General features: G+C 44.4%; 1 protein-coding gene across 2 annotated transcripts in view; it reads right to left on the bottom strand.

The window, feature by feature from the left end:
• Positions 1–26,128, bottom strand: part of clcn4 (chloride channel, voltage-sensitive 4) — a 113,807-nt gene extending 87,679 nt beyond the window's left edge. Inside the window, exon 1 of one of the 2 annotated variants that reach the window (XM_063049937.1) lies at positions 26,084–26,128. The gene's annotated coding sequence lies outside the window, so the exon portion shown is untranslated. The other variant, XM_063049938.1, reaches the window with a different exon arrangement.
• Between the last annotated feature and the right edge of the window lie 935 nt (positions 26,129–27,063).

The following is a 27,063-nucleotide window of genomic DNA, read 5'->3' on the forward strand; positions in this document are numbered from 1 at the left end:
TCACCGGGACAGGTACAGTGTCCTCACCGGGACAGGGTAAAGTGTCCTCACCGGGACAGGTACAGTGCCCTCACCGGGACAGGTACAGTGCCCTCACCGGGACAGGTACAGTGTCCTCACCGGGACAGGTACAGTGCCCTCACCGGGACAGGGTAAATTGTCCTCACCGGGACAGGTACAGTGTCCTCACTGGGACAGGTACAGTGCCGTCACCGGGACAGGTACAGCGTCCTCACTGGGACCGGCTACAGTGTCCTCACTGGGACAGGGTAAAGTATCCTCACCGGGACAGGTACAGTGTCCTCACCGGGACAGGTACAGTGTCCTCACCGGGACAGGGTAAAGTGTCCTCACCAGGACAGGGACAGTGTCCTCACCGGGACGGGTACAGTGCCCTCACCGGGACAGGGTAAATTGTCCTCACCGGGACCGGCTACAGTGCCCTCACCAGGACAGGGTACAGTGCCCTCACCGGGACAGGGTACAGTGCCCTCACCGGGACAGCGTAAAGTGTCCTCAGCGGGACAGGGTAAAGTGTCCTCACCAGGACAGGTACAGTGTCCTCACCGGGACAGGGTAAAGTGTCCTCACCGGGACAGGTACAGTGTCCTCACTGGGACAGGTACAGTGTCCTCACCGGGACAGTTACAGTGTCCTCACCGGGACAGTTACAGTGCCCTCACTGGGACAGGGTAAAGTGTCCTCACCGGGACAGGGTAAAGTGTCCTCACCGGGACAGGTACAGTGTCCTCACCGGGACAGTTACAGTGCCCTCACTGGGACAGGGTAAAGTGTCCTCAGCGGGACAGGGTAGGGTGTCCTCATCACCCAGGGATGGGTTACAGTGTCCTTATCGCCGCAGGACTGGGTACGGTACCTTCACTGCTCAAGGATGGGGTACAGTGTCCTCACCACCCCTGGGTCAGGTACAGGGTACGAACATCCTCAATGGAAACAGTCATCTTCCCTTCCAGCACCTGGTCCCAGTTCATCCTCCACATCCTTTTGATGGGTTTTCATGTTAATACTCTTGATAATAACACCACCGAGTACACTCATGCCTCTCTAGGCTGTGTCCAGTCTTTAGGACTCGGTTTCTCACCTATTTCTTCCGATATGCATTTCCTTCCTCGTATTCCTGCTTCCTTTCATGGTGTGACAAGTGAAGCCACTGGCCAGATGAACTTTCTTGGAGCATACAGACCATAACAAGATTATTAACAGTAATACGAGCATACTTGGTTGGTGGGGCAGAGATATGTCTCTACCAAAGGAGGTGTAAGGTTCTCCTTCCATCCACTAGCCTGCAGGTCACCCCTGGGCAAGATATAGCACCTAATTAGCATCACCACCACCCACCTCCCTGGGCCAAGTACAGATCATGGTCAAGTGAAGCCATGGGAGCAGGTGGTGAATGGTCATATAAACAATTGGTACATACCACATGAACAGGTTATGCGATCACTGATGCCAGGCAGACAATCTCTGAAGAATATTGATAATGGCTGGGATCACTGTCTTGTAAAGACACTGCCCGGAAGAGGACAATGGCAAACCACGTTAGTAGAAACATTTGCCTAGAACAATGAGACCATGATTGCCTATATCATATGACATGGCATATAACGAACACGCAAAGGAGTATGCAGATGTTTAATGAGGTTTCCCCAAATTCCTTTCAACTTTTTGCTCATTTACTCATTAACCTGTCTAAAATAAGCGAGTCATCCTTCTCCCTTGTGTAGTGAGGTGTGCCAGAAGAATGCCCGGAATCAGCTATTACAGATGAGATAAATCCAGCCACCAAACTCATCAGTAAGTGGAATGAGCAGACAACCTGAACACAGTCACCTCCCTGTCTGTCTCAACTTCTCCCACACCAGCAGTAACTTCAAAGCTCCAATGCCTTGTGCATCGCTGACTTTTTATGCTCTACCAAGGTCTGCTGCACCTTCGATTGTCTCTGCTTGCGACATCTGCAGGGACGAGCATTGAAATATTTAGCTCACTGATCCTTCCCCACTTACTGAGAACCTGGCTGTTTTCCTTCCTACACCTTTCAACCTCTCCTCTTCTCTCTGCTCCTGTAGTGACCCCTCAAAGCCTCTCAATCTGACCTTGCAGTCACTGGTTCCATTTTCCTTTGCCCTTTCGCTCAGGATGTTACTACACCGGAGACGTTACATTACAAGCTGTTGGAGAATGTACTATTCCATCGCGGAGCAGTAGTTAGTTTCTTGCCTGCAGTTCAGTGAAGGGACAGGCACACAGATACTTACATCTTTAATTCTTCACTGTTCAATGAGGGTCTGCCCAACTTTAACATTGTTTCAGATGCATCAACTTTAAAGTTGGGTCGCACATGCGAGGAAGAACATTTCATTGTTGCAATGCAGCAGCAACAGCAATGTCTGAAACCCACACATTGGTAAAGCAAGTCTCAGAATACCAATCCAAAAGTCGAACCGTAACAGCCAAAAACACAAAATAAAGGCAGAGAACACTGGAAATACTCAGCAGCTACAGAGAGAGAGCAGAGTTATTGTCTTAAGTTAAATATCCTTCACCTGAACACGAAAAAGTTAGGAATCAAAAGATATTTTCTTGGTTCCTCAATCTGCACACTTACCCTTTCTTGGCAGTTTAGGTTTGATTTGTAACTTTTCAATTCTGATGGCAAAATTGCAGCTTAACTCTGATTTTTCTTCTATAGATACTGCTTGGCTCATTGAGAATTTTCAGCATTTACTCTTTTTAGTTATTACTAAAAGCATCAGGCTGGAATCTGCCTTCAAAAATCCAGACTAATCAAAGGCAATCCAACAATTCCTACAATCTTCCTTTGCACAATGCAGCAGTGGAGGCTACTGCAGTAAATATATTCAAGACAGTGTTGGGTAGATTTCTGCATGGTAAGGGAATTAAGGACTATAGGGGAAAGGCAGGTAGGTGGAGGTGAGTCCATGGCCAGATCAGCCTTGATTTTATTGAATGGCAGAGCAGGCTCGACGGGCCAGGTGGCCGAGCCCTGCTCCTATTTCTTATGTTCTTATGTTATGTTCTTCTACAGATCTGTTTTGCACCTAATGGGTTAAAAGTAAATGGTGCAGCAGCTCCACAGCCTCAGATTCAATCCTGATGTCTGATTTTGTGTGTGTGTGTGTGTGTGTGTGTGTGTGTGTGTGTGTGTGTGTGCAGCCTGCGTGCGTGTGGTGTTTTCACTCTCTGTGTGACTGCCTGGGTCTTCTCCAGGTGCGCCACCTTCCTCCCACATCCCAAAGACATGAGAGATAGATTAATTGCAAAAAGAATGGAAGTGCTGTAGATGGGCATGTGTGGGAAAGAATAAATTACAGGGCTACAAGGAAATGGGATTGCTCCTCTGGGAGCAGGAATGGACACAATGCGCCATGCGGGCGTCCTTATAAGGAACACCAAGGATAGTAAAATCTGTCAGCCAGTAACGTTGCTGAGAGTACAGGAAGCAGACACTAAACATGTCCAAAGGACTGAGAAACTCAGTGTTCAACTCTGACTATATTCAGTTCCTTGTAACAAAACACTCATTGTGCTCCACTCCCAGTAACTATTCTAATGTTATTATTATCAAATAATCTGCATTTGATTTAGGCATAAATTTCACCCTAGCTTTAATTCAAGCAACATGGCCATTTGCAATCAATTCAGTACTTACAACGGCAAAGGACGTTCCTTTTTGCAGCCACGTTTAGTGGCTTTAGCGCTGCCATTCTTTGTTCAGGCTTCCAGGGGTGAAGACTTCTCCCAAATACGAAGGGCTGACAAAGAGCTATTGTGTGCTGGTAGGATGTGTAGCTGCAGCTGAGAAATCTACCAGCAAGCCAGCTAAAGTTGCTTGATGCAAAGCAGGGACCAACGGCCCGCTTCATAAGCAAGTGTAGTGTCTGCATGTGCCTGTTTTCACTTTGGGAGTTCTACGTAAAAAAACCATGTACATTATACATGCTTCCCGAGGCAGTCTGCAGCTAGCTTTTGAAGTGTTAGTGTGGCAGCTAGTTTCCTCACAGCAAGGCCCCACATGCAGTCACTTGCTAACGTCCAGGTAAGTTTCATGTGAGGGACAGATATTTGTCAAGAGAGAACTCCAATCTTCTTTGAACATTACGCATACATTGCAAAACACAAACAAAATGCTGGAGGAACTCAGCAGGTCAGGCAGCACCTATGGAAATGAAAAAAGCAGTCGACGTTTTGGACTGAGACCTTTCTCCAGGACTAATGAACAGGTTTCATGCCTAACATGACCCATTTAAGTCATTCCATCTTGATACCCTAGATAAACCAAAAGTTGTCCCAGGTGATTACCTAGGCGGAGGATGAGGAGCAGGCCACACCTACAACAGGTACAGCAGCCTTGAGAGCATATCGTAAGACCATATGATTTTAGAGCAGAATTAGGCCATTCTGCCCATCTACTATTTCATCATGGCTGATCCAATTCCCCTCTCAACCCTAATTTCCCACCTTCTCCCTGTGTCCCTTCATGCCCTGACTAATCAAGAATCTATTAACCTCTGCCTTAAATATACCCAATGATTTGGCCTCCACAGCTGCCTGTGGCAACAAATTCCACAGAATCACCACCCTCTAGCTAAAGAAATTCCTCCCCACCTCCTTTCTAAAAAGACGCCCCTCTTTTCAGAGGCTGTGCCCTCTGGTCTTAGACTCTCCCACCATAGGAAACATCTGCCCCAGGTCAACTCTATCGAGGTCTTTCAATATCTGATAGGTTTCAAAGAGACAACCCCCCACCTCATTGTTTTGAATTCCAGGGAGTATATGGCCCGAACCATCAATCAGTCCTCTTATGGTAACCCTTTCATTCTCCGAATCATTTTCATGAACCTCCTTTGAACCCTCTTAAGTTTAAAACACATCCTTTCTAAGATAAAGAATGTGCAATGAACCGGATTTGATCAGAGACCTCGAGGTAAAGGAACCATTAGGAAGTAGTGACCATAATATGTTAAGCTTTAATCTACAATTTGAGAGGGAGAAAGGAAACTCGGAAGTGTCAATATTACAGTTGAACAAAGGGAACTATGGTGTTATGAGGGAAGAGCTGGCCAAAGTTCAATGGAACAATACCCTAGCAGGGATGACAATGGAACAGCAATGGCAGGTGTTTCTGGGAATAATGTGGAAGGTGCAGGATCAGTTCATTCCAAAGAGGAAGAAAGATCCTAAGGGGAGTAAGGGGAGGCCGTGGCTGACAAGGGAAGTAACGGACAGCATAAAAATAAAAGAGAAGTATAACATAGCAAAGACGAGTGGGAAGCCAGGGGATTGGGAAACTTTTAAAGAGCAACAGAACGTAACTAAAAAGGCAATACGTGGAGAAAAAATGAGGTACGAAGGTAAACTAGCCAAGAATATAAAGGAGGATAGTAAAAACTTCTTTAGGTATGTGAAAAGGAAAAAAATAGTTAAAACCAAAATTGGGCCCTTGAAGACAGAGTGGGCAAATTTATTATGGGGAACAAGGAAATGGCAAACGAGTTGAACAGGTACTTTGGATCTGTCATCACTAGGGAAGACACAAACAATCTCCCAGATGTAATAGTGGCCAAAAGACCTAAGGTAATGGATGAATTGAAGGAAATTTATATTAGGCAGGAAATGGTGTTGGATAGGCTGTTGGGTCTGAAGGCTGATAAGTCCCCGGGACCTGATGGGCTGCATCCCAGGATACTTAAGGAGGTGGCTTTAGAAATCGTGGATGCATTGGTAATCATTTTTCAATGTTCTATAGATTCAGGATCAATTCCTGTAGATTGGAGGGTGGCTGATGTTGTCCCTCTCTTCAAGAAGAGAGAAAACAGGGAATTAGAGACCGGTTAGCCTGACGTTGGTGGTGGGAAAGATGCTGGAGTCAATTATAAAAGATGAAATTACGGCACATCTGGATAGTAGTAACAGGATTGGTCCGAGTCAGCATGGATTTACGAAGGGGAAATCGTGCTTGACTAACCTTCTGGAATTTTTTGAGATGTAACTATGAAAATGGTGCTTTGCTTTTAGTTAGTTGCACGGTGGGTTTTTTTTTGGGGGGTTTTTTTTTCCATTGATATATATATAAAATTTAGTATAGTATTATGTTATCTTGGTTTTTTATGTTTAAATTACATTGTTTGTAGTATTTTTTTTGGTATTGATACCTTCTGGAATTTTATTATATTTTAACATTGTATTAATGTTTATATGGTTTACCTTTTTGTATACTTATTCAATAAAAAGATTTAAAAAGAAAAAAAAAGAAGAAAAAAAAAGAAAATGGACAAGGGAGAGCCAGTGGATGTAGTGTACCTGGACTTTCAGAAAGCCTTTGATAAAGTCCCACATAGGAGATTAGTGGGCAAAATTAGGGCACATGGCATTGGGGGCAGAGTACTGACATGGATTGAAAATTGGCTGGCTGACAGAAAACAAAGAGTAGTGATTAACGGGTCCCTTTCGGAATGGCAGGTGGTGACCAGTGGGGTACCGCAGGGTTCAGTGCTGGGACCGCAGCTGTTTGCAACATATATTAATGATTTAGATGAAGGAATTAAAAGTAACATTAGCAAATTTGCCAATGACACAAAGCTGGGAGGCAGTATGAAATGTGAGGAGGATGTTATGAGAATGCAGGGTGACTTTGACAGGCTGGGTGAGTGGGCAGATGCATGGCAGATGCAGTTTAATGTGGATAAATGTGAGGTTATCCACTTTGGAGGTAAGAACAGGAAGGCAGATTATTATCTAAATGGAGTCAAGTTAGGAAAAGGGGAAGCACAACGAGATCTAGCTGTTCTTGTACATCAGTCACTGAAAGCAAGCATGCAAGTACAGCAGGCAATGAAAAGAGCTAATGGCATGCTGGCCTTCATAACAAGGGGAATTGAGTATAAGAGCAAAGAGGTCCTTCTGCAGCTGTACAAGGCCCTGGTGAGACCACACCTGGAGTACTGTGTGCAGCTTTGGTCTCCAAATTTGAGGAAGGACATTCTTGCTATTGAGGGAGTGCAGCGTAGGTTCACAAGGTTAATTCCCGGGATGGCGGGACTGTCATATGTCGAAAGATTGGAGTGAATGGGCTTGTATACTCTGGAATTTAGAAGGCTGAGACGGGATCTTATTGAAACATATAAGGTTATTAAGGGATTGGACACGCTGCAGGCAGGAAGCATGTTCCCGCTGATGGGTGAGTCCAGAACCAGAGGCCACAGTTTAAGAATTAGGGGTAGGCCGTTTAAAACGGAGTTGAGGAAAAACTTTTTCACCCAGAGAATAGTGGATATATGGAATGCTCTGCCCCAGAAGGCTGTGGAGGCCAAGTCTCTGGATGCTTTCAAAAAAGAGATGGATAGAGCTCTTAAAGATAGTGGAATCAAAGCTTATGGTGATAAGGCAGGAAATGGATACTGATTGTGGATGATCAGCCATGATCACAGTGAATGGCGGTGCTGGCTCGAAGGGCCAAATAGCCTACTCCTGCACCTATTGTCTATTGTCTATATAAAGGGCCCAGACCTGCTCACAATACTCCAAGTGAGGCCTCACCAGTGCCTTATAAAGCCTCAACATTACATCTTTGCTTTTATATCCGAGTTCTCTCAAAATTAGTGCTAGCATTGCATTTGCCTTTCTCACCATTGGCTCAACCTACAATTTAACCTTTCGGAAATCCTACATGAGGTCTCCCATGTCCCTTTGCACCTCAGATTTTTGAATCTTTTCTCCCTTTAGAAAATAGTCTATGCTTTTATTTCTTCTACCTAAATGCATAACCATACATTTCCTAACACTATATTTCATCTGCCACTTCTTTGCCTATTCTCATAATCTGCCCAAGTCCTTCTGCAGACTCCGTGTTTCCTCAACACTACCTGCCCCTCCACCTATCTTGGTATCATCCGCAAACCTGGCCACAAAGCCATCAATACCATCATCCAAATTATTGACATATGAAGTAAAAAGCGATCCAACACAGACCCCTGGGGACCATCACTAGTCATTGGCAGCCAACCAAAAAGGCTCTCTTTCTTCCCACTCTTTACCTCTGCCAGTCAACCAATGCTCTATCCTGTCTTTATATATTTTCTGTAACACCATGGGCTCTTAACTTCTTAAGCAGCTTCATGTGTGGCACCTTGCCAAAGGCCTTCTGAAAATGTAAGTACACAACATCCACAGTTTCTCCTTCATCTATCATGCTTGTTATTTCTTCAAAGAATTCCAACAGATTCATCAGGCAAGATTTTTCCTTAAGGAAACCATGCTGACTTCTGCCTATTTTATCATGTGCCTCCAAATACCCCAAATCGCATCCTTAACAATCAACTCTAACATCTTCCCAACCACTGAAGTCAGACTAACTGGCCTATAGTTTCCTTTCTTCTACCCCGTCCCTTCTTGACAATTGGAGTGACATATGTAATTTTCTCATCCTCCAGAACTATGCCAGTATCCATTGATTCTTGAAAGATCATTACTAATGCCTCCATTATCTTTTCAGCCACTTCCTTCAGAACTCTGGTGTATATACCATCTGGTCCAGATGATTTATCTATCTGCAGATCTTTCAGTTTCCCAAGAACTTTCTCCCTCGTATTGGCAACTTCACTCATTTTTTCCCCGACACACTCAAACCTCCAGCATTGTGCTAGTGTCTTCCACAATGAAGTCTAATGCAAAATACTTATTCACTTCGTCCGTCATGTCCATATCCCTCACTACTACTTCTCAAACTTAATTTTCCAGATATCACTCCGATATCCACTCTCACCTCTCTTTTACTGCTTATATATCTGAAGAATATTTAGTATCCTCTTGAATGTTATCAGCTAGCTTACCTTCATATTCCACGTTTCATGACTTTTTTTTAGTTGCCTTCTGTTGGCTTTTAAAAGCTTCCCAATCCTCTAACTTCCCATTAATGTTTGCTCTATTATATGCCCTCTCTTTTGTTTTTATGTTGGCTTTGACTTCCCTTGTCAGCCATGGTTGCATCATCATGTTTTTAGAATACTTTCTCTTCTTTGGGACATATTTGCCTTACACCTTCCGAATTGCTCCCAGAAATTCCAACCACTGCTGCTCTGCCATCATCCCTGCCAGTGTCCCCTTCCAATCAACTTCGGCCAGCCCTTCTCTCATGCCTCTGTAATTCCCTTTACTCCACTGTAATACTGATGCATCTGACTTTAGCTTCTCCCTCTCAAACTGCAGGGTGAATTATGATCACCCTTCCCCTAAGGGTCCCTTTACCTTAAACTCTCGAATCAATTCTGATTCCTTTCACAACACCCAATGCAAAATAGCTGATCCCCTGATGGGCTCAACCACAAACTGCTCTAAAAAGCCATCTTGTAGGCACTCTACAGATTCTCCCTTTGGGATCCAGCACCAATTTTCCCAATCTTACAACTATTTTAACATTTCCCTTTCAACACGCCTTTTCTAGCTCCTGCTGTAATTTGTAGCCTATATCTTTGCTACTGTTCAGAGGCCTGTATTTTAACTCCCATTTGGGTCTTTTTACCTTTGCAGTTTATTTACTCTACCCACAATACCCACAAGGATTCTACATCTTCTGATCCTATATCTGTCACACTGGGGGCATTAGGAATGGACCCAAATGCAAGACACAGACACTGAAGTACTAGGAACAGGACTTGACTAGAGTAGGGACGTGACAGGATACAGACAAGGAGCAGGGACAGGAATGCAGACTAGGGCTTGGACCCCGAGCCAGAGACTGGACAAGGACCCAGAACCTGGGTCTTGCCTTGGGCTCGGGCACCAGAACCAGGCATGACATGACTGCAGGACTGGAGGCTGGGGTCTTGGTCTTGAGTCTTGAGGCTTGGAGGCAGGCTTGGGGTCTTGAGGCTTGAGGCTTGGAGGAAGGCTTGGGGTCTTGAGGCTTGAGGTTTGGAGGCAGGCTTGGGGTCTTGAGGCTTGAGGCTTGGAGGCAGGCTTGGGGTCTTGAGGCTTGAGGCTTGGAGGCAGGCTTGGGGTCTTGAGGCTTGAGGCTTGGAGGCAGGCTTGGGGTCTTGAGGCTTGAGGCTTGGAGGCAGGCTTGGGGTCTTGAGGATTGAGGTTTGGAGGCAGGTTTGGGGTCTTGAGGCTTGAGGCTTGGAGGCAGGCTTGGGGTCTTGAGGCTTGAGGCTTGGAGGCAGGCTTGGGGTCTTGAGGCTTGAGGCTTGCAGGCTGGGGTCTTGGTCTTGAGTTTAGGGTACTTTGAGGCTTGGGTATGGACTCCGAGCCAGAGACTGGGCACGGACGCAGAACCTGGGACTTGACTCGGGCTCGGACTCCAGAACTAGGCAAGGACAAGATGAGGCTACAGGACTGGACATGGCTTGGGTGTGGAACTCCTGGGTAGGGCGAGACACAAGGACAGGTAAAGGCACATGGACAGGACTCGGATAGGACTGGACTAGGCACTGACTGGACGAGGGCCTTCAGGATCACGGAGCCTTGGACAACAACAGACAGGAGCACAGAACACAGAGTCAGGACCCCTCCTTGGGAACAGGACGTAGGGCCGGGACTCATACACAGAACACCGAACGTGAAGAGACGTATCCCAACACAAGGTGGTGGCAAACGGCTGGACCCACCTAGCGAAGGCATGGACACAGAGACAGATCCCAACACTAGGTAGCAGCAAATGGCTGGACTTACCTAGCAAAGGCATGGACACAGAGAGACAATTCCACACAACGAAAGACAGTTCCTTATCTTGACCTAACAAGGCTCCGGTCTTGCTCCGGCGGTAAGACTTCAGGCATACAGGCGGGGTATACAGGCAGGGTATCCAGGCTAGGTGAGCAGGCAGAGAGTCAGGCTAGTTATCCAAGCAGAGAGTCAGGTGAGGGGGGAAAAGACAGGGAGGGGAATAGGACAGTCCAGCAGGGAATCTCTGGTTTGCAGATGTATTTATATCTCAGCTCCAAAATGAGAAACATGTGCCCACAACAGAAACTGGGGAAAACCAGAAACCCCGGAACAAGGAACCATGGACCGGACCATGAACTGGAACACGGTCTTCACGGAACGGACCATGACAATATCACCTCATTCTAAGGATTTGATTTCATGTTTTACAAACAGAGCCACCCCGCCCCTTCTGCCTGTCAGCCTGCCCTTTCAATACAATGTATATCCTTAGATTTTAAGCCTCCAGCTATAATCTTCTTACAGCCACGACTCAGTGATGCCCACATCATCATACATGCTGATCTCTAACTGTGCTACAAGTTCATCTATCTTATTGTGTATACTATGTGCATTTAAAAATAGCACATTCAGTCCTGCATTCATCACTTTCTTTGATTATTTCACACCTGAGAACCAAGTTCTCCCTAGTTATTGATAGAACACACCATTTCCAGAGAAGCAATTTTTGTTTTCCTTCCAAATCTGCTCCAGCCAATTCTTGTTACACAACACATTCCCTCTAAACCAGATCTTAGCATCTTCAGGTAGTTGGAGCTAAAAGTGAAGGCAACATGGAACAGGTCTTCCTGCAATTGATTCTAGCACTCAATGTCAACTCAGACTGTTTACTGATGCTGATCAATCTGCAAACTGACCATGGATCCGAGCAGATGATGGTGACTTCATCTATCTTCAGGGAGGTTTTGATGTGTGCCTCCACTGCCTGGCAATGTTTCCTCTTATGCTCCCATCCTTCCTGCTCTATTCAGCCCAAAAACAATTCAGAGAAAAATGGGCAAGCCTGCCTGACTCCAGATGATGTAGAAACTGTCTCCCACCCTTTAATCTGGTCTATACTATGGATATCTATGTAGAGCAGTTGTGTTCCCTCTGCAAAACCCATTTTGGAGAGCACGTCCTTCGTGTAGGTGTGTGACCTCTGACGTTAAATTTAGTTTGATTATTGATTTTGCACATCGGACTGTTCAAAGGTTCTTTTATTATCAAAGTATGCATCTATATACACCTCTGAGATTCACCTTCTCCAGATAGTCACAAAACAAAACAGACAGCCAGGGTTAGTGATGTCTCAGGTTAGGTTCACAGCATTCTTAAAGGGGGTGGGGGGCAACCAGAAGTCATGATACGTATCAATACAAACGACATTGGTAGGGAAAGGGATGAGATCCTGAAGAGGAAATATAGGGAGCTAGATAGGAAGCTGAAAAGCAGGACCTCACAGGTAGTAATGGCTGGATTGCTACTTGTGCCACTGCTAGTAAGCGTAATAATAGGATGATATGACGGATGAATGTGTGGCTGAAGAACTGGTGCAGGGGGCAAGGTTTCAGATTTCTGGATCATTGGAATTCCTTCTGGGAAAGCCATGACCTTTACAAAACGGACAGACCACACCTGAACTTGAGGAGACCAATATCCTCGTGGCAGGTTTGCGAGAGCTCTTGAGAAGGGTTTAAACCAAGTTGTCAGGGAGATGAAAACTAGAGTGATAGGTCAGAGGATGGAGCAGTTGGTGTAAAGGTAGATGCAGTGTGCAGAGAGACTGTGAGGAAGCATTGTTAGTGGCTAGCCATTATTGCAGTCAGTCAGATGGGTTGAAATTGTTTTTATTTTAATGCAAGAAGTATCAGGAACAAGGGTGATAAACTTAGAGCAGGGATCAGTACATGGAACTACGGCATTTTGGCCATTACAAACACTTGGCCATCAAAAAGGCAGGACTGGCTGCTGGCTGTTTGGGTTTAGATGTTTCAAAAGAGACAGGGAGGGAGGTAAAAGAGGTGAGGAGTGACATTGCTAATTAGGGATAGTGTCACAACTGCAGAAAGGAAGGACATTGTGGAGGGATCGTCCACTGAGTCAGTGTGGGTCTGAGTCAGAAACAGGAAGGGAGCAATCGCTCTATTAAGTATATTTCATAGAATCCCCAGCAGCAACAGAGACACCGAGGTGTTGATCGGGAGGCAGATTCTCGAAAGGTGGATGACTTCAACTTAAGACCATAAGACACAGGAGCAGATTTAAGCCATCTGGCCCATCAAGTCTGCTCCACCATTCAATCATGGCTGATCCCTTTTTTTATCTCCTCCTCAACCCCAGTTCCCGGCCTTCTCCCATAATACATCCAGAATACTGATTGACACTTCTTAGGGCAAAAGGCTTAGATGGGAAAAAATTTGTTGAATGCATCCAGGAAGGATTCCTGACACAATATGTGGACAGGCCAATTACCAGGAGAATCCATACTGGATCTAATACTAGGCAATGAACCTAGTCAAATGACAGACCTCTCAATGGGTGAGTGTTTTGAGACAAAAACCACAACAGTCTGAGCTTTGCCATAGCCTTGGGCAGGGCTAGGAGCAGATGGCATGGAAAAGTATTTAATTGGGGGATGTCGAATTATGATGCTATTAGGCAGGAAATTGGGAGCATAAATTAGGAGGAGATGTTCTCAGGTAAATGCATAACGGAAATATGGAGGTTGTTTAGGGAGCATTCACATGGGCTTCCTGATAGGCTTGTCCCATTGAGGCACAGGGTGCATGGCGTACATAACGTTTAGGATGCAAGGATCAGATAGGACTCTGGAGAGTAACAAGGTAGCAGGAAGGAGTTGAAGAAGGGTCTTAGGAAAGCTAGAAGGGGACATGAGAAGGCATTAGTGGGTAAGAATAAGGAAAAACCCAACGTGTCCTACACGTACATGAAGAACAGGAGGATGACTAGAGTGAGGGTAGGACCATCAGAGATAAAAAAGGACACATGCCTGCAGATGGAGGAGGCAGGGAAGGACCTTACTGAATACCTTGCTTCAATATTTACCAGTGAGAGGAACATTGACAAATGTGACAAGAGCATAGAATAGACTAATGTGCTGGAACTTTTGAAAAACATTAAAACATACAAGCCCAGAGCCTGATGGAATATGCCCCAGGTTATTATGGGACATGAGGGAAGAGATTTCTGTGCCTTTGGTGATGATCTTTGCGTCCTCACTGGCCACAGGACTAGTACCAGAAGATTGGAGGGAGGCAAACGTTACTCCTTTATTCAAGAAAGTTAATAAGAATAATCCCAGGGATTATTGACCAGTGAGTCTTACGTCAGTGATAGGCAAACTATTGGAAAGGAACTCTAGAAATACAATTTATGAGAATTTGGAAAGCAGTCTGATTAGGGATTGTCATCATGGCATTGTGAAGGGCAAGTCTTGCCTCACGAGTCTGATGAATCCTTTGAGGAAGTGACAAAAGAAATCGATGAAGGTAGAGCAGTGGATGTGGTGTATATGGATTTTAGTGTCGTGTTCGACAAGGTTCTTCACAATAGGCTCATTCAGAAAGTCAGGAGGCATGGGAGCCAGAGAAACCTGGCGCATGGATTCAGAATTCGCTTGCCCACAGAGGCAGAGTTTGTTAGTAAATGTAGTGCATTCTGCCTAGATGCCAGTGACCAATTGTGTTCCACAGACATCTGTTACGGGACCCCCTTCTCTTTGTGTTTTTTAAAAAATGACATGGAAGAGTGGAGGTTTAGTAAGTTTTCAGATGACATGACGGTTGGTGGTGGTGGTATGGATAGTGTAGAAAGTTGTCGTAGGAGTCAACGGGCCATTAATAGGACACACAGTTAGGCTGAGAAATGGCAGATGGAATTCAACCCAGAAAAGTGTGATGTGATATACTTTGGAAGATCAAACTTGAAGGCAGTGTACAGGGCTAAGGGCTGGATTCTTAGCATCGTGGAAGAACGGCGGGATCTTGGGGTCTACATCTATAGTTCCCTCAAAGTTGCCGTGCAGGATGTTAGGGTGGTTAAGAAGGCAAATGATGTGTTGGCTTCATTAGTCAGGGATTTGAGTTCAAGAGCCTTGAGGTAATGTTGCAGCTCTGTAAAAGCCCCAGTTAGACCACACTTGAAATATTGTGTTCAGTTCTGGTCACCTCATTATAGAAGGGATGTGGAAGCTTTAGAGAAGGTGCAAAAGAGATTCACCAGGATGATGCCAGGACTAGAGCGCATGTTTTACGAGGAAAGATTCAGTGAACCGTGACTTTTCTCTTTGCAGTGAAGGAGGATGAGAAGTGACTTGATAAGAGGTGTATAAGATGAGAGGCATTGACAGAGTTGACAGCTGGCATCTTTTTCCCAGGGCAGAAGCGGCTAATACAAGAGGGCATCATTTGAGGGTAACTGGTGGCAGACCATGGTGGGTGTGTGGAACACACTGCCAGGAGCAGAGGTAGAGGCAGATATACTGGAGACATGAAAAAGGCATGTGGATGAAATGAAAATGGAGAGCTATGCAGGAGGAAAGTGTTCGGTTGATCTTGGAGTAGCTTAAAAGGTCAGCACATCATCATGGGCCACAGGACTTGCACAGTGCTGGACTGTTCTAAGTTCTAGAATATGTTTCAAATGTGACTGAGAAAGTAAGCTGCATGTTCTCAGAGTTGCATATGCACAACCTAAAGAACTCTGCAACAGCCAAGGGGTTTTTGAAGTGTACTCTCTGCTGTACTGTAGGAAACATGTTGGCTTTTTGCCATATAACCAAGCCACACAATTGGTCTCATTCGTCTGAACGGAAAGCAAAATCAAACAGTATATTAACTACAGGATGAGCTCAGAGGTTAAAGTTATTACATAAATTTACATTAAGTTGTCAAAGCCTGGTTTACCATGAAAAAACCATGGTAACAACTTCACTCATGATTACAGGAACACTGTGCTCATCTAAATGATTCAGTGTAGTTGGCCTTCTCACCCCATCCATCATCCTTTGTGTAGCTGTCTTCTGGAGAACTTGGTGTGGTGGTTGAATGACGTGCTATTTCTTTCTTCCCATCCCAATAATCTGGGATGTTTTCTCAGAAGTGTTGCCGGAAATGCTCCGGGGATGCTCAGGATTAAAGGTTCAAGTGGTGCTGCTATGGAAACACACGCTCATAAGGGAAAAGAAGTCAAAAGTCTCCACCTGGTCCCTATGGCCAAGCCTGGGGCAGAACCTGCAGTGGCAGAGGATCCAGCCTCCATCATCTTCCGTCACTGTGGGCATCCCCTCTCAGTCGCTCCACCATGGCAACAGGACGCAACGGTGTGATACAAATCACACCATTCAGTACCAGAGATCAAATCATGACCAGAGCAGAGGGCAACTTTCCTTAGTGAGACTGGCAAGACTATCGCCAACACGAATTCAGCAAGGTGGCTCAACACAGTTTTCCCAATGACAACAATAGACAAGCAAAGATGTTGGCCTTCCCAGTGATTCCCACATCAACGATGAACAGAATTCTGGCAGACTTAGGACACAACAATCCTATCATTCCAGCAACGTCATTAAAACAAACAGCTGGTAATTGACTTCAGAAATTGGTGTGGAGTACACACCCCTGTATATTTCACTAGTGCTGAGGTAGAGGTGATTTCTAGGTGTGAACATGACCCCAATAGTTTGCATTAGTCCAACCATGTGGATGCTGCAGTAAAGAAATTACACCATCACCTCTACTTCCTCAAAAAGCTAAGGAAATTTGACCTGTCCCTGTTGACGCTCACCATTATTTTTTAGATGCGCCATAGGAAGTGTTATGTTTTGTAACTTCAGAACATTAAACTAATTAAACTGAAAAACACAGACCCAGAATAACATGTATACGTCAGTTTAATTTTTATTTTAAGTGGGGCACACACAAATAACAGTGTAATGATGTATGCCATCGATGTACTTACACATATAACCCACAACGCAATATGTCAATAATGAAGAATGCTGAATCAAACAATATAACTGAAATATTAAATACACAACACTCCTCCAAGTTTAGCTATAAACTTCAACTCAATAGTGAATGCATCTCAACTATATACACCTGTAAATACACTTACAATACACTGTGTATACAATTATATACACTATATAATACAGCTACTATATTGACATCCACAGCACAGTGAATCTTACTCTTGTGGGATTACATCTTCCTTGACAAGGGAGAGGTCACTCTGCTTGGCAGGTGAGACTTGTGGCTGTGAAACAATTTCAGGTTCTGGCGCCTCCTCCACGATGATTGCAGGAATTGACTCTGGGACTGCAAGAAGTGGTTCTAACAGCTCTGAATACCTTTCTTCGGGATGTGAGGATAATAATGTAACAGCATAGTCTCTGAGGCCACCATTTACTTTGCCTTTTGGAAAACAATCTCACGCTGCTTTGTCCAATGGCATTTTCTCCCAATTTGTAGTAATAAGTTTAAGGGGTGGAGCACATAGCCAGACTTGGCAGGAACCTGGTATAGTAATTGACTAAACATAAAAAGGACCACAAGTGTGACACATACTTTAGCCTTGAGGCATCCACCACTGCTTGAATTGTGTAATACTTGTGCATCGCTGGTGTGACTACAGCAAGTGATGCTTGGTTTAAAGAATTCACACTTGTTGCATCATGCTCTGAACCTATAATCTTCTATTTTTTTAACACTGTCTTGAGATTTGGATATGCTCTTTTTCATATTTATTAGTAACGATGATCTCATCCAGGTAGCAGTCAGCGTCTGGACAGCCTTGCCCCACCTGGTCCACAGCTTTCTGCCAGAGAGCAGCTGCAGACGTTACTCCAAAAATAAACCGATCACAGTGATAAACTGCTTTGTGAGTGTTTATGGTGAGAAACACTTTGAAACATTTTGATCTTTCAAGAATCACTTGATTCTGACATGGTCCCGGAGGACTGCAAGATTGCAATTGTCATTCCACTCTTTAAGAAGGCAAAAGACAGGAAATTATATGCCAGTTAGCCTAACCTCAGTGGTTGGGAAAGTGTTGGAGTTTATTATTAAGGATGAGGTTTTGAGGCACTTGGAGACTAATGACAAAATAAGTCAGTCAGCATGATGCAACAAGTGTGAATTCTTTTAAAGGGAAATCTTGCCTGACATATCTGTTAGAGTTCGAGGAACTAAGAAACAGGGTGGACAGACAAAGGAGAGGCAGTGGATTTCATTAACTTGGATTTTCAGAAGGCATTTGATAAGGTGCCACACATGAGGCTGCTTAACAAGATAAAATCTTATGACGTTACAGGAAAGGTACTGGCATGGATAGCAAAAAGGCTGACAAGCAGGAGACAGTGAGTGGGAATAAAGGGGGCCTTTTCTGGTTGGCTGCTGGTGACGAGTGGTGTTCCTCAGGGGTCAGTATTGGGACCACTACTTTTCACATTGTGTGTCAATGATTTGGATAATGGAATCGATGGCTTTGTGGCAAACTTTGCGGATGATACAAAGATAGGTGGAGGGGTAGGTAGTGCTGAGAAAGCAATGTGATTGCAGCAGGTCTTAGACAAATTAGAAGAATGGGCAAAAAAGTGGCAGATGGAATAAGGTGTTGAGAAATGTGCGATAATGCATTTTGGTAAAAGGAACAATAGAGCAGACTATTATCTAAATGGGGTGAAGGTTCAAACATCAGAGGTGCAGAGGGACTTAGGAGTCCTCGTGCAAGACTTCCAGAAGGTTAATTTACAGGTTGAGTCTGTGGTAAAGAAGGCAAATGCAATGTTGGCATCTATTTCATGAGGAATAGAATATAAAAGTAAGGAGATAATGCTGAGCCTTTATAAAACACTGGCCAGGCCACACTTGGAGTATTGTCAACAGTTTTGGGCCCCGTTTCTCAGAAAGGATGTGTTGTCATTGGAGAGAGTTCACGAGAATGATCCCCAAAATGAAGGGGTTAACATATGAAGATCGTTTGGCAGCTTTAGGCCTGTACTCATTGGAATTTAGAAGAATGCGGGGAATCTCATTGAAACCCACCGAATGTTGAAAGGACTAGATGGGGTGGATGTGGAGTGGATGTTTCCTATGGTGGGGGTATCCAGAACTTGAGGGCACAGCCTCAAAATTGATGTTGGTGACCCTTTAGAACAGAGGTAAGGAGGATTTTCTTTAGCCAGACAGTAGTAAATCTGTGGAATGCTCTACCTCAGGCTGCGGTGGAGGCCAAGTCTGTGGGTATACTTAAGGCGGAAGTTGATGGTTTCCTGATCAGTCAGGATGTCAAAGGATATGGCGAGAAGGCAGGTGTAAGGGGTTGGATGGGATCCGGGATCAGCTATGATGGAATGGCAGCGCAGACTCGATGGGCTGAATGGCCTAATTCTGCTCTTATGTCTTTTGGTCTTATGGACTCTTCTTCCATCTCCATCTGTAAGTGGTCTCAGCTAGATCACTTTGCTGAAGTTTTTTCTCCCCAGAAAGGTTTGCAAAGATATCCTCTATCCTGGACAGAGGGTATTGAAGGTGTCCTTAAACCCACCAGGGATCTTGACAGACCCATACTTCTAGGCTACTGGCACCACTGGGGTTGCAGATGAGCTCCGTTCAATCTTGGAAAGAATTCATTCAGCCTCCATGGATCAAGGTCACTGGCTACTTTTTCACAGATGGTACAAGGAAATAGACAGGCCTTGTAAAACCTAAGTGTGGCATTTTCATTTAACACTATCTTACCCTTGATCTGTTTGCATTTTCCAATGTCACCCTTGAACACTGCTGTGGCATCATCCAGAGCCTTTCTTAATTCACTTTCAGTTGACTGTATTTCAGGGGATGTGCAAATGGTGGATGGATCTCCAATCAAGTTGTAGTTGTCTGAGTCACAAACATCCCCACAATGCTGGCCCTCCTGTTTTTCCACATACAAGCCCAATGAGTCTTGTAGGTTGTTGTATTTCAACAGACAATAGACAATAGGTGCAGGAGTAGGCCATTCAGCCCTTCGAACCAGCACCGCCATTCACTGTGATCATGGCTGATCATCCACAATCAGTACCCGTTTCCTGCCTTCTCCCTGTATCCCTTCACTCCGCTATCTTTAAGAGCTCTATCTAACTCTTTTTTGAAAGAATCAAGAGAATTGGCTTCCAGTGCCTTCTGAGGCAGAGCATTCCACAGAACCACAACCCTCTGTGTGAAGAAGTTTTTCCTCAACTCCATTCTAAATTGTCTACCCCTTGTTCTTAAACTGTGGCATCTGGTTCTGGACTCCCCCAACATCGGGAACATGTATCCTGCCTCTGGTGTGTCCAATCCAATCCAATCCAATTTCATTGTTACAAATGTCATTCCCTCAGGAGTTATCTTTTCTCTAGTATAAGTTCTTAGTTGAATATTTGCAGGCTTCAGTTCAGTGTCTTTGAAACGCCTCACAAACTCATTTTGTGGAATTACTGAAACAGACAATTCCACTTTAATCAATTTGCTGTTCATTTCTGCTGTAAGCCATATTGCTTGTCTATTGTTAGTCTTAACATTGAAAATTTCAAGGGTACCCAGTCCTGTGTCACTCTCATCATTTTAAGATTTTTCATCATCAGCAGATTAGTGCTCTTTTTGAAACTGCAACTTGACTTTTAATTTTTTTCCCTTCCCTGTGCAGTCTATTTATTTTTGTCTGCCGAACATTCTCTTTGTATGTGTCCTACTTTGTTGTAATTTCTGCAAGTTTCCCCTTTAAACCTGCATTGATCCATGGAATTTGGGGGAGGAGGAGGAGGGGTGGCGTGGAAGTCAATATTGTCAATGTAGGGAGAATATAATGGATTTAGTGCCAGATTAGTGCAGGTATAGGGATGGATGCTCAGCATTGGACTGAATGGGTTTTAGGACCTGTGTCTGTGCTGTATGTCTCTCGGATATGGGGGCTGAAGGGACTGAAGACAAGGTGACATTAAAGGGAACATCCTGATTGTGGGAGCAGGGGGAGAAAATGGGTGAGAAATACAGCAGGAATATTGGAGGAGAATCCCTGAAGGGGAATGAAGGGGGACGGCACTGACCTTCCTATTGAAGGTTCCCTTTCCACAGACCCTGCCTGGCCTGCTAAGAGTTTCCAACATTCTCTATTTCTGATTTCCTATGTGCAGTTTTTCAATAACCTGTTTTCCAGCTTATAGTGAGAAGTGGAGTGACTGGCTGCTAATGGAATTCAGGTATCTGATAAGTAGCAATTAATATTCATATCACAAAAGTACCAGGTGATGACTATCTCTATTGACACAGTCGAACAATTCAATTGCAGTCAGCACTATACACATGGTATAGGATATTCTTGTTCTCTGTAATCTTGGACAGGGAGGGGGTCACTATTAACTGGAAACTCTAATGAATCTGCCCCAATATACCAAGTTTATGGGAACAGATCAGAGGGTATACAATGGCTAATGGCTCACTTCCTAATATAACCTCTCCACCACCTACCAGATACTAGTCAGGCATGGGATGGAATATACTACTGGTACAAATGTTGTCTGCAATAGTGAAACTCCAACAACGTTCAGATATTCGACTCCATCCGTGATAACAACACCCATTTGCTCAGTGCCCTATCCATCTCTCCACCACTGGCGCACTAGACTAGAGTTCACCATTTACAAAACCCAGTTACTTCCCTAGGTAGTGTGACCCTACCAGCAAGGACAGCAGGTATGTGGAAGCACCACCACCTGCAGGTTCCTTCCATGCCTCAGCTATCCTGCATGGCTGTGTCTAAATCTGCAGACTCTGGGAAAACCTTCACCAGAACTGCAATCATTCAATGTGTCTTACCACCAGCATGTTGGAACAGTAGAGATGGAAGGTAAATAATTTCTAAACTCTCAAAAGCAAATAGGAAAAAGTAAAACAAAATAAGATTTTCTTAAACCCGAAAGATTCGGCAGATGTTTGAAATCCTGAGCAAAACACATAAAATGCTGGAGGAACACGGCAGCCCAGGCAGCATCTGTGGAGGGGCATGAACTATTGACATTTCAGACAAAGATTGCTCTTCAGGACTGGAAAGGAAAAGGGAAGGAGCCAGAATAAGAAGGTGGAGGGAGTCAAAAGAGTACAAGCTGGCAGGTCACTCAACCCAACCCACTCTCCAGCTGGAATGGGTTATTATTCTCCCCAGAAAAGCCATGGCTGCAACAACAGAGAATGTCAAACACACTTAATAGACTAGGCAGCATCCTGAGAAAGAACAACAGAGATGGTGCCCAAGGTCGTAGACTTTTCATCACAAGAAAGAATCATCCTGAAACATTAGCTCCATTTGTCTTTCCGCAGATGCTCTCTGAGTATTTGCAGCACTTTGCTTATATTTGATCCCCCACATCTGCAGTTCTTTTTGATTTTCATTGAATACCATGTGCCTATTTAATATTCCTTGGGGTAACTTAGAAAGATGGTTCCGTTACGGGCCCCTTCACAGTGACGAAAGCCATCGTAACACATCCTTTCTAATTAACTCTAGAGTTAATCCATTGCTCCATTGATCCAGACCAGGATTGCACATTTCACAAGGCCAAGGCCATTGGGAACTTTGGATCCAATGGTACCTACAGCTGGCACTGCTGGCACCAACACTAAGAAGAAACCTGATTTACAAAGACGAATTGGACCTATGCAGTGGGTCTCTCAAAATAAATCATTTGCTTAAAAAAAATAAGGATTGTCACGAAAAGGTGAAGTTCTTGATTGCCCTGTGAGTCACACTGTTCAATGTACATCTAACAGAGTTACATTCCACTCACATCCCCCATATGGGCCCGGGCTATGCCTACGCCCATGCTTCAGACCACTCCTCACAGGATTGATGACTCTGTTACCATACAGAACTCCAGTGCTTCATCACCTGTGCTGACAGCTTCTACCCTGCTCTCACCTTTCCACGCTCCACCCCTGGACTTTCCCTTCCCTTTCCCAACCCTCCCACTCTATCCCCATCTCAGAGATGGGTTGTTATTGACCAAGTTCAAAATCAGCCACTTCTCTTCAACTGGCATCTACTGGCCCAACCCCAATCACTATGCTTTCAGAAACCTCTGAGCACTTTGCACTACAATGGACTTTGTTTTTATTGTTCTAATTGTGTTCTTTCTTATAAACATTGTACATAATTTGTGCTTTTCTTGTGAATGTTGTGTACCTGGTGCTCATGATGCTGCTCCAAGTGAGTTTTTCATCGCACCTGTGCATACATGCCGTGTGTATATGCGGGCTTTGAGTTTGACCCTGCAATCTTCTACAGATAAACTGATTATGCCCCAATCCACTCTGCTTCTTGCAAGCACTCCATTCCATTTCCACAGTTTCTCCAGCACCATCATCGTTGTTCTATCAGAAACTTAGGAAAAGCAGGAAGAGGACATTCAGCCCTTCGAGGTTGATCTGCTTTCCTGACTACCTCACTCAGCACCGTAGTCCTGAGCACTCCGTGTATCCCTTGAATATCATTTCTGTTGAGAAATGTATCTACCTCCTTATTGAATACATCTAGCCATCCAGCCATCAATGAATACATCCATTGATTTACCACTCTCTGAATGACGAAAAGTCTCCTCACTTCAGTCTTAAATCATTTGCCCTTAACATGAGACTAGCCCCTGATTCTAGAATCCAGGCCATGTCTCTATAACTCTGTCAGACTTCTGTATGTTTTAATTAGATCCCTTCTCATTCTTCTCATCTCTGGCGAACACAAACCTAGTCAGCACAATCTTTCCTCATACAGCAGTCCCACCATCCCTCTGGTGAACCACCATTGCCCTCCCTTGAAATCAAGTACAGTATATCCTTCCATGAGTAAGCAGACATAAACAACACACTATACTCCAGATGGGATACACTAAGACTGTATATAATTGTAGCAAGTTAGCTTTTCTCCTTTACCCAAAACTCTTGCAATAAAGGGCAACATATCATTTTCCTTCTTAACTGCATGATTGCTTTCAGCTACTAATGCACATAAATACCGAGGTCCGTTTGTACATTAACATTTTGCAATCCAATGCCATCTAAGATAATGCAGCATCTTTCTGTTTTCCTACCAAAATGCGTAATTTCACAATTATTCACATCTGCTGTATCTTTTTCCACTTTCTCAATATGTCAAGGCCACCTCAGATCCTCTGATTTCTGTATTATCTGATTTCACTGGTGTTTCCCAAGTGTTCTTTGTAATAGACACTCGCACTTTCCAAATAGTGATGCTAACCTGACTGGTTTGTACTTCAAGATTCAAGTTTATTTACCACATGTACATCGAAACAAACAGTGAAATGCATTGTCACATTATCAACCAAGGATGCGCTGGGGGCAGCCTGCAAGAGTCACCACACATTCTGGCAGCATGATGTTCTTCTCAATACTTCTCTGTTTTCCCTCTCCCTCCCTTTGCTTTATGAAGTAGGAATGAACAAAAGACACAAGAGATTCTGAAGTTTCTGGAAATATTGAGCAACATACACAAGACACTCGAGGAAGTCGGCAGGTCATCTATGGGTGAAAAGGAGCAGTAGATATTTTGGGCCAAGGCTCTTCATGAGGTCCTAATGTGCCTTCCCTTCACAATAGTTTCACACAGGTCTCTCAGATACACCTCTTCCATTTCCCATGTTTCTGCTGCCCTCTCGGTCAGAGCAAGGATTCCCCTTGTCTCCAATCTCCACCCATGTGAGCCTCCACATTCAATGAATCACCCTCCACAATCTCTGCCACATCCACTGTGACATATCCTCATGAGACACATCTTCCCCTCCACTCCTGGCATTCTAAAGGGAGCCTTCTCTTTGCAATACTTTGATTCACTCTTCCATCTCCACCTACACCCATTCACCCTCTCATGGCAACCAGCCACTCTCTCAACTCATCCCTTCCTGACAACTAGGGGGCCAGATACCTGTACCAAATGAAGGAGTGATTCACTTGTCAGTCCTTCCAATCTGGTAAGCTGCATTCAGTACCCAAGATGAAGTCACTACACTGGAGAAACCAAATCCAGACTTGGCGACCGCTCTGGCTGAGCCCACATGACTGGCCCCGAGCTCCCTGTTGCTATTCACTTTAATTCTCCGCATATGGCCTCCTACACCTTGCCAGTGAAGCCAAGCGCTACATCTTCTGACAAGGCACTTCCCAACCCTCTGAACTCAATAGCACTTCAGATGACCAGTCTTTCAAGTTTGTAATGTTAACTCTGTTTTCATCTCTTTACAGATACTAATTGACCTTCTGGGGATTTCTAGCGTTCTCTTTTATTTCAGATTTCCAGATTTGTATTTCACAGTTCCTATACCATTTTCTCTTCCTCTCTCCACTTCCCTCATTAACATCCCAACAAGTCTTCACCACCCTCTCTCAGCAGGCACTTCTGCTTGTATCAGTCAGTCTTACTTGGTCTGCCCTTCCCCTATCACAGACACTCCCTTCGTTCTCTCCACCTCTCACCTTCTCCATAACTTTAACCTACATTTGATGTCAAATGTTTTCCGCTTCTTCTGTAAAACATTAATTCTGCTCCTCTCTCCACAGGTGCTGCCTGACCTGCCCACTGCTCTAGTAATTTCTACGGTTGTTTATTTATTTATTTACTGAGACACAGTGTGGAATAGGCCCTTCTAGCCCCTGAGATGTGCCGCCGAGCAATCCCCAATTTAATCCTAGCCTGATCACGGGACAATTTACAATGGCCAATTAACCTACCATTTATTAGGATTTCCTTCCTTGCCCCTCCGTGACACAGGGGAAATTGATCTTCATTCACTGGCATCCTCCGTGAATAACTTGTGAGCCCTTTCCATTCCATTAACCAACAGCCTTGTTAAATTTCCTGTTTTGATTTCACTTTCTTCGCGCAGTGAGAAATCGTATATTAGCTAGTCAGAAATCACACAGTAATTATACCATAACTGATCAAAATGCTTAAATGGCGGAGGGAAGGGGGATGGAGTGGGGTGAGGGAGGAAATCTCACAGAATCCTAAAGACAGCCAGCTGCTGATTTTTTTTCTTTTACTGCAGTCTGCAGTCAGCCATCTGTTGTCAACAATGCAGCCTCACACAGGGCATTGATTGTAATGCATTATAACTCTTAGCTAAACCCCTTTAAAAATGCAAATTACTGGTATCCCAACTCCATTTAATTCCATCACCGCTCAACAGAGCAGTCGGTGATATCACTTAAGTAGACTCTATCAGCATTCGTTACTATTCAGCCAGCTGAGGCATAGAATTTTCTGACCTGTGTCACACATCTCTTCCTACCTGTACTCTTGCACAATCTACTGCAGACTGACAGCCTCTCCTGCCATCCTTCCAGGGAACAGCTGAGAAAAGCAGTGATGTCACCAACAGGAAGGAGTAATGATCACATGACTGGGTGTTGAGATGTCAGATCCAGGAATAGGTCTGGGCACTCTGCTCAAGGAATTCTATCAGACTGCTGCTGTTACAAAATTCACTCCTTTCAAACAAAAATTCTGAGGAAAAAATAATTTGTGAAAAGAAAACAAGACTTGGAAAAGAAATATAAATTTAGGAGATACTTCTTTCCAGTCATCAGCCAGTATTAAACTCATTATTAGATAATTAGAATGTAAGAAGGCTAACATAGTTAATTTAATTATATTCTGTAGAAGATTGAATGCTGTGGTCTTCATATCTTACTTTCGCAGTCTATGAGGATATCTATATTTTTTCCCCAAAACAAACAACTCAGTAAAATGATTTAAGACTTTTTCCAAACCAGCGGGTCACACAAACTAGAGGAGCGTAAAGGAAGGAGAAATTATCTGTCATTATTGATCAGGTACAGTTAGCTGACCAGCATGTAGGTCATAATTCTGAGACTCGGGTTGTTTCAGTGGACCTGAATGCCGTGTGAACCAGAGTCCAGTACTCCTGACGAGCTCAGGTAGGCCAGTGGAACCAAGAGGGAGCTATGAAACAAGTCGATATTCTGCTCCAAAACTGCAGTGGCAAAGTCTGCGGATAAAGTGCGCTTGCTTCTTTATGTCTATCACGGTGATGTAGGTGGCCAATGGAAGATTATCCTTGATGGCTATCATGGTGATGTAGGTGGCCAATGGAGGATGATTCTTGATGGCTATCATGGTGATGGAGGTGGCCAATGGAGGATGATTCTTGATGGCTATCATGGTGATGTAGGTGGCCAATGGAGGATGACTCTTGATGGCTGTCATGGTGATGTAGTTGGCTAATGGAGGATCATTCTTGGTGTACTC

This window comes from Mobula hypostoma, chromosome 6 (genome assembly GCF_963921235.1).
Source record: "Mobula hypostoma chromosome 6, sMobHyp1.1, whole genome shotgun sequence".
NCBI lineage: Eukaryota > Metazoa > Chordata > Chondrichthyes > Myliobatiformes > Myliobatidae > Mobula > Mobula hypostoma.